The sequence below is a fragment of the Dermochelys coriacea genome, chromosome 2 (assembly GCF_009764565.3).
Source record: "Dermochelys coriacea isolate rDerCor1 chromosome 2, rDerCor1.pri.v4, whole genome shotgun sequence".
Taxonomy (NCBI): Eukaryota; Metazoa; Chordata; order Testudines; family Dermochelyidae; genus Dermochelys; species Dermochelys coriacea.
The window spans coordinates 198,857,646-198,876,446 of NC_050069.1; the positions used below are offsets into that span (position 1 = coordinate 198,857,646).

Sequence of the window (18,801 nt, forward strand, 5' to 3'; positions counted from 1 at the left end):
GAGAAAGGCATTGTCCCAAACGGATGTAAGTATATTTATAACATATGTAAGTATATTTCCCTCTGAAGAGGGATGAGAACGAGATTGTCTAGAGAGCGCTCTCATTTTTCAAGGCACTTATTCTCTTCTTCATCCTCCCGTGTTCAGGCCTACCCAAGCCCCCTCCAAATGCTGCAGAATCTTATTAGACAGTGAAGAGGCTACAGTAAAGACTTGTACAGTTCCATGTATGGTTAAACTAGGGGACTTAGTTGTAACCATCTTTTAAGAATGCATTTAAATATGCTATTGATAAAATTTCACCCAAGCATGCCTGGCCTCTTCTCTTGAATGGTCATTTCCCAGATCATCATGCAGCCACTACACCCAAGCTTCCTCAGACATCATTCACAGTGGAAAAGGCAGAAAACAAGATAAAACATATACAAGTAAAATGAGCTAGGAAGAGTAATGAGGTACAGTCTATGTTTAGGCACTTGCTAGCCTAGTTAGCAGAATATTTATGAAGTGGGACTATTTGAAAAAAGCAATGAACAGCGCAAATCAGTTATTTCACTGACACAGGAGAAGAAAATCAGAAAAAGCATTATTATAATTAGGCTGGGGAAGCTGTGCTGATAAAGTCAGTGAGGTAGCCATCAGCCCACCAACCTGACGGGAATATTCAGCAAGGAACACAGTAGTGACTATATAAAACTGACTATTTCATAACAAAGCTTCCAGAAAGATTGTTCAATCTGCTACCTCAAGATTTCCAAGCGTGGGGGAATTGGCATAGGCCCCGTGTAATAGACCCCACTATAGAAAGTGTGACTTGGGGGCATAGGAAGCACGGTCAAGAGCTGCAACATCTACCCAATCCGTGGCCATCATGATGGGGACTGATATCAGTCAGTGCAACTGAAAGCAAATAAGGGTTGTTGTGATAATTGGGCCTACAAATTTACCCCAGTTGTGAAATCAGCTGTAAAAGGAATGTTAAAACTCATATGATGCTACAATAAACCATAACTACCAATATTGATGGGAAAAAGAACAAAAGGGAGGCAGAATAACTGAATTAGTCTAAACAAAAAAGGCCAAGTTGATCCTTTAAATAACTGCTTGTTAAATTATGCTTGTTAAAATGTGACGCCAGAAGCTAATGAGCCAAAATTAGTATGTCAGATATTAGGCCTAATTGGTAATCAAAATAATGAGGGGATGGGCTACTCCGCCCATCACTCCTTGTTTGGGTCCTTAAAAGAAAATAGATTTTACAGAGAAAATATATAAGAACAAAAGGAAGCTACAAATGGAGCTTCATCAAGACGTCTGTCACCCATTTCATGAGAACCTGGGCCTTCATCAGCCTGATCCTGTGAAGTGTCCTGACCAGAATGGGCCAGAGACAGGGAGGACCTAAGTGACACCACCATCCCTACCAGCTCCAGTTGAATTCTAAGCACCACTTGGGATGACAGCTATGATAATTTCTGATACCATCGAAGACACTGTTAAACAAGAGTGTTTTTCCTTTTAAACACTGTGTACAGATAAAGGGAAAGGGAACAAGAAATGTTGATAAAATGAAAGACTTACTTAATACTTTACGTTTCAAATGCTTTAACTCTTTTTTCTTCTTTTCTGTGTCTTTAATAAAAAGTTAAAAGGATTTTTAATGGTGTGTTTGCCATGGTGCTTATCAGGCTGAGGTTTCTGCATACCAACCACAGGACTTTGTTTAATATTATTTAATGTTGGACAGTGATTGGGTTATGTTAACATCTTTAGCCCATATATTCCATCTATATTAGTACAACAGAGTATGTCTACACTGCTGCTGGGAGTGAGTCTCCCAGCACCCATAGATAAGCTCCAGTTAGTGCGCTAAAATTAGCAGTACAGACACTGCAGCTCAGACTCTCAAGCCCACCTAATCCCGTAAGTCTGAACTGTGGTGGCTAGTCTCTGCCACAGCACATCCACACTGCTATTTTGAGCACACTAACGCAAGTCTTTCTCCTCGGGCTGGGTGGCTCACTCCCATATGCAGAGTTGACATACCCTCTACACCAATTGCACCTCAGGACCAGCCCCCCCCCCCCCAGATTTGGGTGGAGAGGAAGGGCCAAAAAGGTGGCTTAAAGCCATCTTTGCACTTTCCCCCTTCTGATCTGGTCCTATATCATAGTTATATCATGATGTTAATTAAAAGAAGGCTAAAGTACAGAAAAACAAACTCAAGGTATATAATGACAATTTGTTAAATAAGAGAATCTAGAAGGAAAGAAACCAGGAGAGCAGAGGCTGTAACTAAACAAGCACCAAGGAAGAAGATCAGGCCATAAACCGAATAGTAAAATGAATAAATTCCCTTGGCAGTCCCTGTGAATGATTTTCTGCTCATCTGAAGAAATATGAAACAGAGAAGTGGTTGCCAATTCTACAAGTATAAAAGGGGGCAGCACTTAGCAGGCAGCAACACAGCCCTACACCAAGGGCTATGTTAGCTGTATAATGAGGATCTCAAAGAATCAAAAAGGCAGATCAGACTAAAATCAGCCAGTAAACAATAGCAAGAAATTAAATTGGAGAATTAAAACATTTCCAAAATGATATCCCTAAAATTAACTTAAAGGCTTGGTTTCTGATAATCAGAGCCCTCAAATTTCCATTTTTTAAAATAATGTGGATTAAAAAAAAGTAACCATGAGCACAGAATAATTATGAGATCAATAAGCAACTCAGCAATTTTAAGATGTTCTAATGACCTTCCAAAATAAAAAGACAACAGAGTGTGTTAAGTGAAAATCTTAGAAGATACTGTGCCAAGTGAACTTGAGCAGATTGGTATTGCTGAATGTTTCGCAGTTAACTGTTCTGAAGTTACTTCCACCGTCAAGGAATAAGCAGTTAAGAAAACAAAGAAAGTATCCATCCTCTCTCTGTCACCCCACCCCCATTTCCACACACTTCTGATAAGAAAAGGTATCACACATCTGTACAATGTCATATACCTCTGATCACATCATCTCCCATGGACTTACTTTAATATTCAAACTCCTGAGCAGCTTCACATAACTGCTACTTCTTTAAAATCAGCATGCTAAATAAATGATTCTTTTTCCTCTGAAATTATCTCAGAGTGCTAGGGTAGGCAAGATTCCGTCCTGGGCCAGTAGCAGTTTTTTCTATATCTAAATATGTCATGGCTTTAAAGTTGATAGCCTTGCAGGGTTAGAAATGGAAAGATGCGCAATCTGACTGCACACTCACTGCTAGCTCTGAAGGCTGCTCTAAAACTGCAGCTGCCTATGGCTCCAAGATGAAGATCACAGGAGCACAGACCATGTTCCCCTTTCCCTAGCCCTGCTTTCTGCACAGGTGGCCAAGATGAAGGATAAAGCTGCAGTAGTGCCGTTGCTCTATTTCACCCGAGGCTCTCCCAATGAAGCGAGAATCTACTAGTGGCCAGACAAGATGGCTTTAATGTCACTTTGTGCTAACAGTGCTTCACAGATTACTAGATTTTAAGGCGGGGGGGGCAACAGATTATCTAGACTGATCACCTGTATAATACAGACCACTTAATTTTACCCAGTTCCCCCTTGTAACAGGGTGTACGCCGTGCCCTGTTGGATTTGGCCCCACTCCTTAAAGACTCAGGGACACTCCCAGCTGGTGCAATACCCATGCTCTTTATTTTGTTTCAGTTTCCCACCACCAGTTTACCGCTATTTACAGGCTATTTACATGGCTTGGCCTCACGCAGGTCTGACCAGCAATAGACTAGTAGGATCCTTCCTCCCTCTGAGCCTGACCTTTCCCTCCTGGTCTCTGCCCCCCTTCTTCCACTTTCTCCCAGCCTTTTAGCTCCTGCGAATGAGGCTGACAGGTGTGGGCAGTTCCCAGGCAAGCACTGGCTATTTACCCAGCTACAATCCATTCCCCCTGATTGGGGGCTGGGGTAGCAGGAGCAGATTGGGGCTTTCCTAGTAGTGCCCTGCCACACCCCTGTATTAAACTGTATTCGTTTAGACCAAGGGTTCCCAAACTTGGTTCGCGGCTTGTTCAGGGTAAGCCCCAGGCGGGCCACAAGATGCTTTGTTTACCTGAGCGTCTGCAGGTATGGCCGCTTGCAGCTCCCAGTGGCTGCAGTTCGCCATTCCCGGCCAATGGGAGCTGTGGTAAGTCATGCATGGTTCCCTTCCAGCACTGTGGAATACTACTTATCACTACTGTTTAGAAATTGACATTATAATGATTCATTTCTGAAGTCAGTCTTCTTAACCAAACTAACCGAATTGAGTCTGTTCACAGACTGTTTTTCTGGATGTAATGTATTTGTTTCTTTAATTGACTCTATTCTATTTCTCTTAGTGTCTTTCACTTAACCCATATGCTTACCTTTCGTGTCATATAAATATTTCTTTATTTCACTTAAACAATTTAAAAAACTGGTTACTAACAATATTACAGAAAAAAATGTTTATACTAGTAAAAAATAAAAAATGGAGAGGGAATGCATGTCAAGCAAAGGAAATATAATTAACAAAAATGGAACAAGTATTATGAATTATTTTGACCCTTCAATTAAATTCCAGCCAAAACATTTCCACAGGAGGCATTTTTAGCCTACAAGTCCATGCATAAAAAATTCAAGAGTTTACCTAGCAATAGTAAAAACATTACTTAACCTGGTTTATTCATGCATGACTTTATAAAGTAAATGAGATTCAGTTTTTGGTAAAGAAAAGTAATGAAGTGCAAAATCATTTCCCTTTAGAATGACAAGTAGAAGGTCTATTCTATTTGTTAAGCAGTTTACTGTCTTTGAAGACATTTTCCCCCCCACTTTGTCTTTCTAAAGATTTTTATTTAATATTAAAGCACTAAAGCAGAACGGTCACTCCATGAGAAACTTTCATTCAGACAACAGGACTGCATTTTGCTTTCTTATTCACATTGTTTGTAACTAATATTTTAAAATACATCAACTGCAAGAGAATGAGTAGAATCAGACAACACATTTGTGTCTGTTTTATCAGAATATTCATTCATTGTATGCAACTAGTACAATCAAATTTCAGTGGTAAGATTAAACATGCTGGAGGTTTTGTAATAGTTAGCTCTGCAACTTGCAGCATGGTACAACACTACTATTTTGTATATTCAGATTATACTATTTCAGTTTTCCAAAGAACACTTGGATGCTTCTCATTCACTCATACAGAAACTTGAACTTTATGCCTCATGTTCAATTTGTGCACTTTCCATGTTTTTTCCTTTCCAAATATTCTAAACATTTTTCCTACACGGATTCCTTTTGAAATTCAATATTGACAATTTCTTTCTTTACACTCCCATATACAGTATGCACAAACTGTAAAACAGAATTAGTCCACACGGCTTCTATGTCAGGCACCATAGGTCAACAAAACTTTTTCATACCTATACAATAATCCAATAACTTCATGGTTACAAAACCTAACTAAAAGCCTGACTAATAAGTAGCACAGAGAGAGACATATTGGTAGCGAAAACATAACATATAAATATGTGATTTGAAAAAGCATTTTTATTTTGGTTTACAGGATTATAATATAATTCCTTTTTAAATCTACAGTAGATATGGAGATAGATTCAGACCAGGATTTCTCCAGCTTCTATACACGAGACAGGACTCAAGATGACAAAAAGTTTCCTCAGTGGAGGGCTGTGGCAATACAAGCCACCTGTAATCTTCTGTATGCTGAAGGGAGAGGGTACACAGGGCTATCACAGCTCCAGAAATGGATGTCAGTGGTTTGTGAGGGAGTGTGACCAAAGCACCAGCAGATGTGCTGAGTGGTTGCAGCAAATGGCTTCTCAATTGAGAATGGAGGGATTTTGCCCTGGTGCAGGGCCAGGAGGAGATGCAGCCTGAAAATTCTGCAGCGTCCCAGAAGCCACAGGGAAACAAGCTAAATCCCAGGAAAATGATGCAGGGAGCAAAGCCCTCTCTGGTGTTTCTTAACCTTATCCTTCCTGCCAGGAGCACACCTCCATGAACCGCCGTGCAGTGTAAGCTCTCCACTCACACCTTGTCAGTTTACCCCTTACTTCTAATGAGGGAAGAAGATGTATTGAAAACGGGCAATAACTCCTGTTGGAAATGTCACAAAGAGAAGCAGCTCCTTCGTTTCCACCCCTCCCAAACTGTGGATGGATACTGAACCAAGAGGTCTTCCCTTCAGAGGGACTTGCACAAGTTATGGGGTAGCATGCTTTGGACTGCACTGCATCTAGGTCTATCTTCTTCTGAGTTCCCCACTCCAGTTCCACAGATACCGCATATAGCAAGCGAAGGGGAACATCTGCCCCTGAAGCTCCTTCCCATACACTGAAGTCCAAGTATAGGTACAGTAGAAGAGATTAAAGTAGACCAAAATTCTATATATTATTTTGTTTCAATAATACAATTTTTAAAAAGCATGACAAACCTCTTTGTGGGATTACAAGAACTACATTGAATGCTGTAAACATTTCTTATTAGCTACATATTAAAGCTTCGGTAAGGTAGAGACAGAATTACCTGTAACAATCCAGTGAAGCAAAAGAATGAGTCATCAGTCTGTAAATTGAATAATAGGCCACATTGTAAATTCAGACAAAGGTAAGCATAATAATGAATGAAAACCCAGTTAATAAAATTATACCTCTGAGAAAGAGTCTAGGAAGGTAAATGATAAACATACCTATCTAGCCTAGAATTAAGCAGTTTAAAGGGAATCCGGGGTGGGGGAGGGAGAGGCACTTACTGAAAAACCCTACGAAATAAGAGGATAACCTTTCTTAAACAAGCCAATAGAATTCTATAGCAGGAATATAATTCTCTATTACCTGCTATAGGCTGGTTTACAAATTCTATAGAAAGAATGCATCAGTCTGTATTCAATTTAGTAAGTAATTTCTATTGAATTCTATAAATTTCATCCCTATTAATATCTGTACAACCTTTCCACAAAAGAGAAAAACTGAAAAAAGGAAAAACACCACAAGTATCTTCTCTAATTCTGGAGTCAAGAAAAAAATTACTGTTTTGTTCTTTGATTGAAAGTAATAACAGAATCTATTATGGTAACTAATGACACCAGAATATTTCTGACTAACCACACTGACAAAAAAAGGCTCAATTTCTGCTTTCAATTTCAGTGGTCTAAATATTGAGTAATTCCATTATTTCAGTTTATTATTCCAGATTTATCAATGTAACTGTGCAAAACTTAGACCAACAACAGATTTTTATTTTGATCACTGTTGGTAGATTTAGATAATTCAGCTCAACATTTCAATGGCGCATGGAGGAGTAGAATGGACAATTTCAGAAAAGACAGTGCATGCCTGTTTCCCACCTATTTAGAATTTATGTCTCCTCCCCAAAAGCATGAATCTTTATTAATTTGCTTAGGAGTAAAGCTGCTTAAAATGCAAATCCCACAAGCACAATTACTAAATAAATCAACAGAACACCATCAATACATTCCCTAAATATGCAAACCTCACACTACCCAAATGCATTCAGACTCCTCACTGCCACAACAAATTTGTCTGTCCTTTCAACATGTAACAAACCACACCACCCATACCAAAATCCTTTGCTTTACCCACAAATGCCACACCTTTCCTCTGACCTCTTACTTTTTCGATGAAGAAATAACTCATTTGACTTTACCAGTTTGTTACAATTCCAAGATTAGCTGTACCGTCAACCCGCTCACTCTCTCTCTCCGTGGGCACCCTTTCCAAGTGCCAGGTCCACACCTGTAATTTTCTCAGGGTAGAATCCCCTTTTAGACTGGATGTCCTGCAGACGAGACCTAATGAAGACTGGTTTAGATCTTCGTTGCTTGTCAGCCAACAACACAACAACCAAACCCCAGAGACAGAGACCCTTCAGAATATTAATACAGATATCTCCCACATTATTCACACCAGTATAGCACATTTCTCCTTGTTCACACCCTTTTATAATACTCTGAGAGCATTACCAGAGAAATATGGAACACTAGATCCATGCCCTGGTTTTCTGCTAAATTATGATCATGGCACATTTATCATACACAGATCTATAGCATCCCTGCCCCCCCACACACAGTTAAATTCTACCAAACTACTACTAACCATCTTCAATGCAGAGCACATGGCAGGCTTTAACTTGGCATTTCAGAATACCTACAGTTCACTATATCAGAAGTGAAGCACCTGCAATAGTAAACTTCTTTCTTCTTTGTATACTAAAGCATCTTTAAAGACATGGGGAGCAGTACAGGATTACCATTCATTCCTGTCCATGGCTTGCTCCTCCATTAAGCCCAGCCTGGTCACGGTCTTGTGAACAACGCCTGGCCTCTTGGTCGGACTGACGTTATCTTTGCATTATCCTCTCTAGCATGCCATCATTTGTCTGTTTTCGGTAGCATCCTCCCCACAGTCATCTTTTTGATTGTAGCCAACCCCGTTCCCTGATTTCATTTCCTACTCTCCTTCTAACTTCATTGGTCTTATATTAATTTCACTTTACACCTGTTTTCTTTCAAAGAATTCTCATCTCTAATGACTCCAGATTTCTGATGTCTGCTTCATTTAATACAGCTGCTTCCAGATCATAGAGTAATATTATTAGTATGCTGATTTGATAAGTTTTCACAACAGTTAACAACAATTACTAATTGTCCAGCCCTTGTGACCACTTACATACTTGTATAAATTGCCTTGTAAGGACATTTCAAATTCTACAATAGAATAGAACAGTACAGATATCTAGGATCACAAAGCATATTAACCAGGGTGGATAAAAATCAATGATTTAAAAAAAAATAAAAATTTGGATTTTTTTCTTTAAATACATTTTTCTTTCATAAATTTATTTAAAATCAAAATTTGAAATTATGACAACCCACATCTAGGTATAATCTATTAAGCTCATTTAAATTATTTTTTTAAAAATATTCTAGCAGTACATTTTTGCTGCTGAAGTTTTAAAGAAAGTCAAACCACACAACTGGTAGAAGTCACTGACTAAGCACACAGTCAGAATTTGCAAAAAGTGCTAAACTGCTTTTGACAGCAGTAGCCGCTTCTTCAGGTGCCAAGAGAATATTTCTTCATTTCAGTTTATTCAATTAGATCAGTTTAATGACTAGTTCATTTAAAGTTAAGAAACAGGACAGCTTGTTTTCCCTCTTCCAATCTATTAATAAAAACAAGGCTAAAAGGATGAGCTCTACTAGTTCATAAATCTTGAAGGATACGGTGACCAGAAACAATCAGTTCAATTCATTAACTATGGACAGTACTTCCTTTGTTTAAAAAAAATCATTTAGTTTTAAATGCATAACATGTTTTGATAGACTTAGGGTTTTTTCCTTATGTAACCAGCACGTTTAAGATTGTTTATAAGTTAAATAAAACGTTTTGAAAGTGCTATTTTTGTGCATTTTAATTGAATTTCAATTTACATCCAAATGCAGCTTGACACAAATTATGAGTAAAAAAATTAGGCATTTAGTAATAAGAAATTTGAAATTCACCATTTTCTAACATAATAAAAATGTAAAAATTAAGAATCGGAATAAGTATGTTAAACTTAAATAAATGTGCATACATACAGTGCATCTTCTTGGTAAGCAAAAAGAAGTTTCAAATTTAGTAAAAAGGCTGTATTTAGTTGCAAATTAACATGTTTTAAGAGTTGGTAACCAATGAGACGCAACCTTTCTTTAGGAAAATAAACTAAAAAGTACAAATAGAAAATGGTATTAAAATAGATCACCTTGATTTAAGTTACCTGCTTCCTGATTCATATTGTGATTCAAATTGGTGATTTAAATCAGTGCACCCGGATATTAGCTGTAAATTTTCTTTTCACAGTATCTGTATTATGTAACAAAAAAAAAATCTCAAAGTGCAAAAGTAGAGCATATCAAAATTACGATCAGTAGATCAATAATACCCTCTTGTATACCTTCTTGTGAGTTAATGACTGATCTACCACCAACCACACAATAATACAACAATGTTGATTTATATTCCTGTTCTCTTGGAAATCAGTGCTATGTAAAGTGATATGATTAGTTTTACAACTCTCAGTAAACCTATTCCCTTGACATAGAGAGAAAATGAAAGACAGATTGAGCCACCTACAAATGCACAGTGTTATCAAAAGAGCTTGAAACCTAGGACAGGCTGCAGGTAATTTTTTACAGTCTAGAGGGTACTGTCAATTATTTCCTCTGCATACTCTCCTGTTTGACATCATCTCTTTTTTGCTTTGTATTTTGCCTGCTTCTTCAGCCACTTCATTTGGAACAAGATGTCACATATCCCCTGGAACAAAGATTATTAATGACCAACTGAAATTCAAATAGACAATGTATTAATTTGATGATATTCCTGTCATTAAGACCTTAAGTTTGATTTACCTCTATTCTAATATTTCCTTTTCTATATATGGATTTAAAATTTTCAGGATCACATGGTAAAAAGTTTTTCAGCTGCCAGGGTATAGTTTATGTCATTTTAAAGAAAGATATCCCACCCACTTACCTATAAGCTCTTTCAAAGGAGGGATTTCTAAATTGTAGGAGAAAGGATTTGTTCGAGTTTCTTGTTGGATGCAATTAAAAAATATAATCTCCTCCTTAAAACTTCTTATCCTTCTCTCCTCAATTCCTTTGGATTTTAAGGATTTCTCTTCATCCATCATATCCTTCTTATGGCCAGTTATTTCCTCCTTTTACTTGGCATTTCAATCCTTCTTCCTTTCAATCTTTCCCACTCATCTCAGTTTCTTCCCTATCTTTTCTGAGTATGTCTAGTGGATCTCCTCCGTCCTCTCATTTCTGCCATTGATCTAATGTACACCAATGCTCATTCCCCTATGCGCATGGCTGGCCTAAGAATTTGGAGGCAGAGCATTGAGATGGTTCTTTATGACACACCTCAAATTGAGTTGCACAAATACTGCTGAGCACACCCAAACTGCTTAGGTAGATGAAGAAAACTTAAATGGCACACTTTATCTAAAATGTGTATATACAGATGATCTTTACATCTGACCTGGTCTCCGGCTAGAGAAGTGGAGTCCGATTTCCTTTGTTGGGATCCCAGTGTTGTTGCAAGCGCTCTACAAAATTTTCTATGGAATAGCTGTCCAAATAAATGGAAGTCATAGGGCTATATGTGCTTCAACCACTGAATGGTTCAGTACATTTCAGGGGAATTTTAGGATTTATGTAGCACTTTACAAATGTTAACTATTTAATCTTCACAAATAAAAGGTTATTTACCTATACAGTAACTGGAGTTTGTCAAGATGTGTGATCCCTATCTGTATTTCACTCGAGGGGGTGCGCATGCACTCCATGAGCCCGAGACCATATTTTTTTCCTAGCAGTTTCTTTTGGTCCACACCTGTGCACCTCTCCTCCTTGGGCTCCAAACCGAGTGCATAAGAGACCGTGTGAACTGCCCCCTTCCCCAGTTGCCTTTCTATCACAAACAGCCCGAGGATAAGGCTCTGCAGCAGAGGGGAAGGAGGGTGGGTAGTAGAATACAGATAAGGACCACACATCTTGAATTCTTTCTTCTTTGAGTAATGGTCCCTATGTGTACTCCACTTGAGGTGACAAAGTTGTATTAATTGAGGGGGATGGTGCAAGGAATCCTGCTGTATCACCTACTGCAGGACTGCCAAAGATTGTATCTGCTGTAGAAGCTTGGACCAGGGCATAATATTTTGCAAAAGTGGAAACAGAGCCCAATACTGCTGCTCTATATATCTCCAAAAGAGGGACATCTAGAAGCAATGCTATCAATGCAGCCTGGTTTCTGGTCAAGTGGGCCCTCACATCTTCGGGGGGGGGGACGGTGTCACCATTAACTCATAAGAAATGCAGGATGCAGCCCAAAATCCATTTGGAAAGTCTCTGTGAGGAGATCACTTCCCCTCTTGTATGTTCTGCTAAGGAGACAATTTAGGAGATTCCCTGAAAGGTTTTGTCCTCTGTAGGCTTGATGGACATCCAGAGAGTTTCTTGTGCTTTTTTGATGGTGTGCAGCTCTGAATGGAAAACAGGGAAGTGGATGACCTGGCTCAGATTAAATTCTAAAATTACTTTGGAGATGAATTTGGGGTATAAGCTCAGGGAAACTTTGTCCTTATGGAAGACAGTATCAGGTGGCTCAGCAATAAGGGCCTCCAGCTCTCCTACTCTTCTGGCTGAGAAGATAGCACCAAGAAACGCAAGTGTGGGCAAAAGAACATGAGATTAAGTGTTCAAAAGGGGCCTTCATTAATACCAAAAGCACTAGCTTTAGGTCCCAAATTGGGGAAGCTTTTAGTATCACAAAAAAGGTTCTGACAAGTCCCTTCAGAATCCATACTGCAATAGGATGGGCAAAGATTAAGTGCCTGTCCAGCATAGGGGGAAAAGGCGCCAATAGCTGCCAAGTGCACACACAAGGAGCTGATTGTTTTTAGAAAGAGGAGGTAGCCCTGACAGTAGGGATCAATGGCACCCCTCTCGGTTTATCCAACAATGCTGGCACAAGGTAGAAAATACTTTCCATTTTGCATTTCCTCGAGGAATCTTTCCTACTATTGCTAATGATGGATTATAGTAGCTCTGAGCATGACTCTTCGATGTCAAATTCAAACCATCTATTCAAATACCAAACTGTTAAATGGAAAATGCTGGACTGAAATGTCTGATCTGAGTCATTAGGTCTGTAAGAGCTGAATATTGATGCACAAACACGAGGACATGTGGAGAATGCTCAAGAACCAGAACTGCCTGGGCCACCTAGGAACAATCACGATCACCAACCCTCCGTTTTGTTCAATCTTCCTCAGAACAGAGGAATGGGCACAAATGTTTAAGTCTCCAGTTCAGAGGTCAGGACAAGTAATGCATCCCTTCTGGAGTTGTGGCCTTGAGCTGCTCGGGAGCAGTACGCTGCAAATTTCTTGAACTCTTTAGGAACAAAGAGGTCTCAAGATGGGATTCCGCACTAGTGAAAGATGCTCTGTGGATCCAAGACCTGGAGAAGTGTCTATTGAGGCTGTCTACTAATCCTTGGAAGGTGCACTGTAAGAGAGTGATCTGCTGACAAATGCACCAGTTCCGGAGATTGACAACTTTGATGCAAAGAGGGGTGGATCTTGCCCCCCCTCCTTTGTTGATACAATTAATTGTTTTCATGTTGTCCAACATGACTGCAAAAATCAAAGTCCAAATAAGTGGTAGGAACCATTACAGGTTTTGCGTACTATGCACAGCTCCAGAAGGTTTATGTCTAACTGGAGTTAGCTGCAGAAGCCAATATTTTAAGTTTCTCATGTTGACCTGCTGACAGTCGATTTAATTTTTGGTTTTTTGGTTTTTTTTTTTAAATATTCATTTAACTATTTTAGTTAAAAACAATTTTAACAGAAACAAACCTGATTTTAAAAAACTCGAATGTTTAAATACATTCAAAAATTCATATGCTTGTTTTGTTAAAATATAATGTTTGCTGTTGAAGAAAAAAATCCAGAATATGGAATGTTGTAAACAATTTAAATATCTGTCTGGTGATGTTCTCCTCCTAATACAGCATGGCAAGACAATCCTCCAAATATTAACGATTAACCTGTTGAATTGGAGATAGTTCACCTTCCAATGACTTCATAAATATCTGCTTCAATTACCTTTGGTAAATGAAATAACCAATCAATCATTTTCTGATATAGCTGTAAAACTAAATCTGAAAAGTTTTCAAAATAAATCACTTTAAAAATGTATAGTGTGCCTTCTAAAAATGAAACCTACATCTATCTCTGAGTTGTGAAGAATATGTATTAAGGTTATAACAACCAACATGAGTGCACTTTTTTGTAGAAATCCATGATTAAATCAAGTCTTCCTGACTAGTGATTTAAATCAATTTGGTTTCAATCAAATCCACTCTGGTCACATTGGACGTTACTGTATGGCAAGCTGATGCATAACAGATTCATACCCTGGCTTGCTGTCCAATAACTTGCCATGTAGATAAGCACATACTATCTGTATAAGGTTGAACATTGTTTTATATCACACTGTGCCATGTATGACATGAAAAGGGTCACACAGACATACATTCTATACTAAGTACCACTTTCAAACCATCTATTATCATGTAACCTAGTACATGCGCCTTCACAGCCACCCTCTGGGACTGCTGTGAAGGGAATCCATGTGTCTGTGGTTTGCATCCTCTGGAGTATGTTAAGCCTCTAGACTGCCAGCTGGCTGCAGTGTACTGGTTCCTCTCTTGACCTTTCTGGCACATTTCCTAGGCACTGGTTCTCAGTCAGCTACCCCTCTCCAAAATGGGGCTCCTCAACCGACTTGCCACAGGTCTCCAGGACCAGCACTGACCACAAAAATACCTCAGTTACATAAAACACCCCTCTCCCAGAACTCCACCTCAAAGATGTAAAGCATCTCATTACAGTTTAACTCTGTCAGGGGCATGTAGCAGTTGTGAAGCAGTCAGCACAAACATACCCTCTTTGCACAAACTAATACCTTTATATTTTCTTATACTTAATCATGTAAAGCACAGGTCATACAAAAACATCGGAAACTGCAATTCTCCTCACTTTCTATCACACTCTTTGCTTGAGAGTCTTTGGGAACCACAGAGGTTCTGGGGGGCCTCTGGCAAAACCTGAAACAGAATCCCTCCATCCTTAAAAAAAAAAAAAAAAAAAAAAAAAACCATCACGGAGACCTAAGTTCTCTCTAAGATGCGCAGCTGCCTATTAAGCCCTGTGCAGGGGCTCAGGGCTGCAATGAGGAGAGATGCCTCTCCCCCAGCATGGACCTCCCTTGGCCCAGCCCAGCCCCACCAAAGCTGCCGTGGCTGCGGAGAAGCGCCTCCCCGAGCTGCTGCAGCGAGAGGGCTGGGGGGAGTCCTCTCTCCCCACCGCAGCTCCAGGGCAGCCTACACCCCAAACCCCTCATCCCTGGCCCCACCCCAGAGCCCCCAGCCCGAGCCAAAGCCCTCACCCTCGTGCAATCCAACCCTCTGTCCCAACGCTGAGCTCCCTCCCCCACCCCTCATTCCCAGCCCCAGCCTAGAGCCCGCACCCTGAACCCCTCGGCCCTATCCCCACCACATGAATTTTGTTATGTGCACCAATATGAAGGTGATATGTTACACATCACCTCCCTATTGATGCACATAATAAAATTAATTCCACATATGATATAAAAAATTAGAGGGAACACTGATGGAGACCAAATGGGTCTCAACAGGGTGGAGAAAGGTAGCTTGGAAATTGAGCCTGCCCACCAGTCGTCCACAGCGGCGGCTTCTGTCCTACAGGGTTGGACCTGGCTCTCCACTCTGGCCATTGCAACCTAGCGCAAGGGGGTGCGATGGCCACTCGGGTATGGCCTAGGCGGGCCAAATTTGAGGGGTGTTGCGACCCTGTGTGCTAGGTCACAGTACCACTCACTCAAATTCCACAGGTTTGGGGGGCCCTCTCAAATGGGAAAGGCCCAGGGAAAATTGCCTCTTTTGCCCTTACCAGGGAGGGGGGCAGGCAAGGTGTCCTCGCCTCAGCAGGCTGTTGCATGGTAGCTGGTATCTCTCCCTCAGCAAGCCTCTTCCCAGCTTCTCTAACCTTGCTCTGACCCTACATAATACTTCCTCTTCTAGTCGGTTTCCTCCTGCCCCAGTGTGACTCGCTATTCAAATCCACTCGGCTTCCTCCGCTCTTTTGCGTAACTTTCCACTGTTCCTGCCTTCCCACTCCCTTCAGAAAAGTTCAGCTAAAACTGAGGATGCAGTTTATCCGTTGTTAGATGTTCGCACCTAAATAGGGTCATGAGTCCTAAGCATCAATCCAGTGCATCTTTCTGGTGTATATGTGGCTTAGTCAGCAATGGTTGGGTCCACAAACATATAGCCACTCTGAGATGGAGTATACAAACTCCCCCCTAGGCTACTAGGGGTTAAGAAGCTGTTCTGGACTCAGCCAGCCCTGCCCCACCACACTGTGCAAGAAATGCACAAGGTGTAGGAGGAGTTAAAAGAGAGCAGAACAGCTCACTTGTGGGCAGACCAGGGAAGAGAAAGGACCTCTACTTTTTAGCTCCTGAGAAAAGGGCTGAAGGAAGGCGGGATCTCTCCCTCAACAACCACCTGACGGTCTCTCCCTGAGAGAAGGAAAGACCTGCTTCTGTTATACCTGGAGAGGGAGGTATTTCCCCCCTCACCTGCTAGTGCAGTTTGTGTTAATTCCCTGTGTGTTGTTTATGGACAACCCCCGAAGGGGGGAGATTTGGAACTGACCTGGCTGAAGGGCCAAAGCACGAGAGGAGGCAGTTGCTGCCCCGAGAGAGAGAGATGCCATGCCACTCGCAGCTGTGAAAAGGCACCCAGTAGTGACAGCCTCCTGTGATAGACTGAGTTCTTTGGACAATAGTGGGGTGGTAGGAAGTGGCCCAGGAAGGGCAGCATTAAGTGCTCCTGGGTGTCAGACCCTTGTGTCTCCCTCACAGAGCAGTGGGCTGGAGCCCAATGTAGGGGAGCCTGGGCCCTCACACTCCATGTCAAATGGCCTAAGCCCTGACTATTAGGCAAGACTTCCCACAAGCAAAGACCATCATACACGACACAGCAGATTTTCATATTACAGCTTCACAATATCAATCAGAATTCATAAGTTGCACAAATATAGTTCCCAATTAATCTCCCTTGATGCCAAGTACAAACCCACCTGAAACCAGTAGGTACGTATTCAGCATGCCTAAGTCTTACCACTGCAACCATGGCTATATTACTATTGATTCTCACACTACCTCTCAAGTCAGCCTGTTGGTGCTAGAGAACCTGGGCCTCAAGCCTCTACGCTGATTCTTAACTCTACATTAAGAATTTTTTAACCAAGGCTAGAACCTGGGACTCCTGATGCCACACTGCAGCACTAAAACCCAAGTCAAATCAACCATACTCAAGACTTCCTAGCTCCCTCCCAAAATGTGGCTGCTCTAGCCCTTTGACCTGCGTGCACTGTGGGAAAACTTTACAGTCCACCCTGCACATTACAGCAATTTTGAACAGCCTGCCAACACATCCTGCTGAGCCACATGGAGAAAGCCCCTTTTCAAGAAGTTCTCTTGCTTGCACTTTCATTCCTGTCAGGAAACGGGTAGAGTTTCCGTGAGGCACTGGTGGACATTTCAGCAACACTTTCTGACCTGCCAAAGGCACCTAACAGAGTTTCAGATGGAGCAGGAGGCAGAGTACCACCACCACCCCCCAGGCAAGGCGGACTCTCTCTGACAGATGCAGCTCACTACATTATGTATAGCTGCTGATGCCCCCTACATAGACTGACACTTCTGGTGCAGGACCACAAGCACAGACTGGTGGGATCACATTGTCACACAGACCTGGGATAACCAGCAGTGCGTTCAGCACTCTTGCGTGAAAAACAAGATTTCTGGAGCTTTGCAAGTAACTTGCCCTGACCCTTCAGCATAAAGACTCATAAAAGGCACTCTTGCTGGTCCAGGAGTGGATTGCTATAGCTGTGTGGAAGCTGGCTAGCCCAGACTGCTACAGATCCATTGACAACCAGCGTGGTGTTGGAAAGCTGACTGTGGGTACAGTGATGGCAGAGGTTTCTAAGGCAACCAGGCATGTGGTTTACCTTAAGGTGGTAGGCATAAAAGATATTTCTGAGGTAACTACTGGCTTTGAGAGAATGGGGTTTCCAAACAGTGTTGGGGCCATTGCTGGGACTCACTTGCCCATAGTTTGCTCTCCTCAAGGAGCATGAGTACATAGTCTGCAAAGGGTGCTACTCCATTGTTATGCAGGCCTTGTGGACCACAGAGATCAATGTATGAATGTCAAAGAGGGCTGCACTGTGAAAGTTCATGATGCCTGAGTTTTCTGCCGATCGGAAGTCTACATTCATGGACAGACTGGGACACTATTCCCATCAGATAACATTGTCATAATCTGTTACTGTCCCCTACCATTATTCTGGGGGACCTGTATATACCCTTTGTTTTGGTTTATGAAACCATACCCTGATTTCAGAAGCCCTGGTAAAAGATAGGGTAATTACACTCTCAGCAGGTGTAGAATGACTACTGAATGTGGTTTTTGAAGACTGAAATCCTGCTGGAGATGTTTACAGACCTGTTTGGATGCCAGCGTCATCAATGCTGTCCTCATTATTGTGGCTTGCTGTGGTCTTCGCAATCTTTGACATGCCCAAATGGACCAATGACAATGAGAAATTCACCCAAATCTGGTTGTTCTCCTGTGACAAAAAAGCAGCGTGTTGTGCAAAAGGCTTGTTCTGGTCAGTCTCCATTGCAAACACAGAAGACTTTTCAATGGTGCACTTGCAGATAGGTGGTTAGAAGAGAATGGAAGGGTTAACGCTGACTCCCTGAGCTGCTGCTGCACACAAAGGGGAGTTGCCTCCATTTTCATTTGAATTGATTGGAGATTCTTGGGATAAGAGGACAAAGGAAGTTGGCCTTTTGGATTTGGGGATACTTTTGGAGGATTCCCAGGACCCAAGTCAAGCTGTGCTGCGACTAAACTGCAAAGCAATAGAGCTGGAACCCTGGGTTCCAGCTTGAGTTGGCCGCAGATCCTCCACCCCGAAGGGTCCTAGGACCCCAGGTCTCATCCTGAGAGATGTGTGTGTAGACAGAAGGAGGGTTCAGGCTCAAGCCTGAGCCCAGGCTTTCACTGCAGTGTAGACACCTTTTGATTCAC

General features: G+C 41.4%; 1 protein-coding gene across 7 annotated transcripts in view; it reads right to left on the reverse strand.

Moving 5' to 3' along the window:
• LRRC3B (leucine rich repeat containing 3B) overlaps positions 1-18,801 on the reverse strand; it is a 61,912-nt gene that overhangs the window by 33,335 nt on the left and 9,776 nt on the right. The window contains exon 2 of one of the 7 annotated variants that reach the window (XM_038391117.2): positions 6,557-6,595. The exons of the other annotated variants lie outside the window; for them this stretch is intronic. The gene's annotated coding sequence lies outside the window, so the exon portion shown is untranslated. The remainder of the gene's footprint in view (positions 1-6,556; positions 6,596-18,801) is intronic. 7 annotated transcript variants of the gene reach the window in all.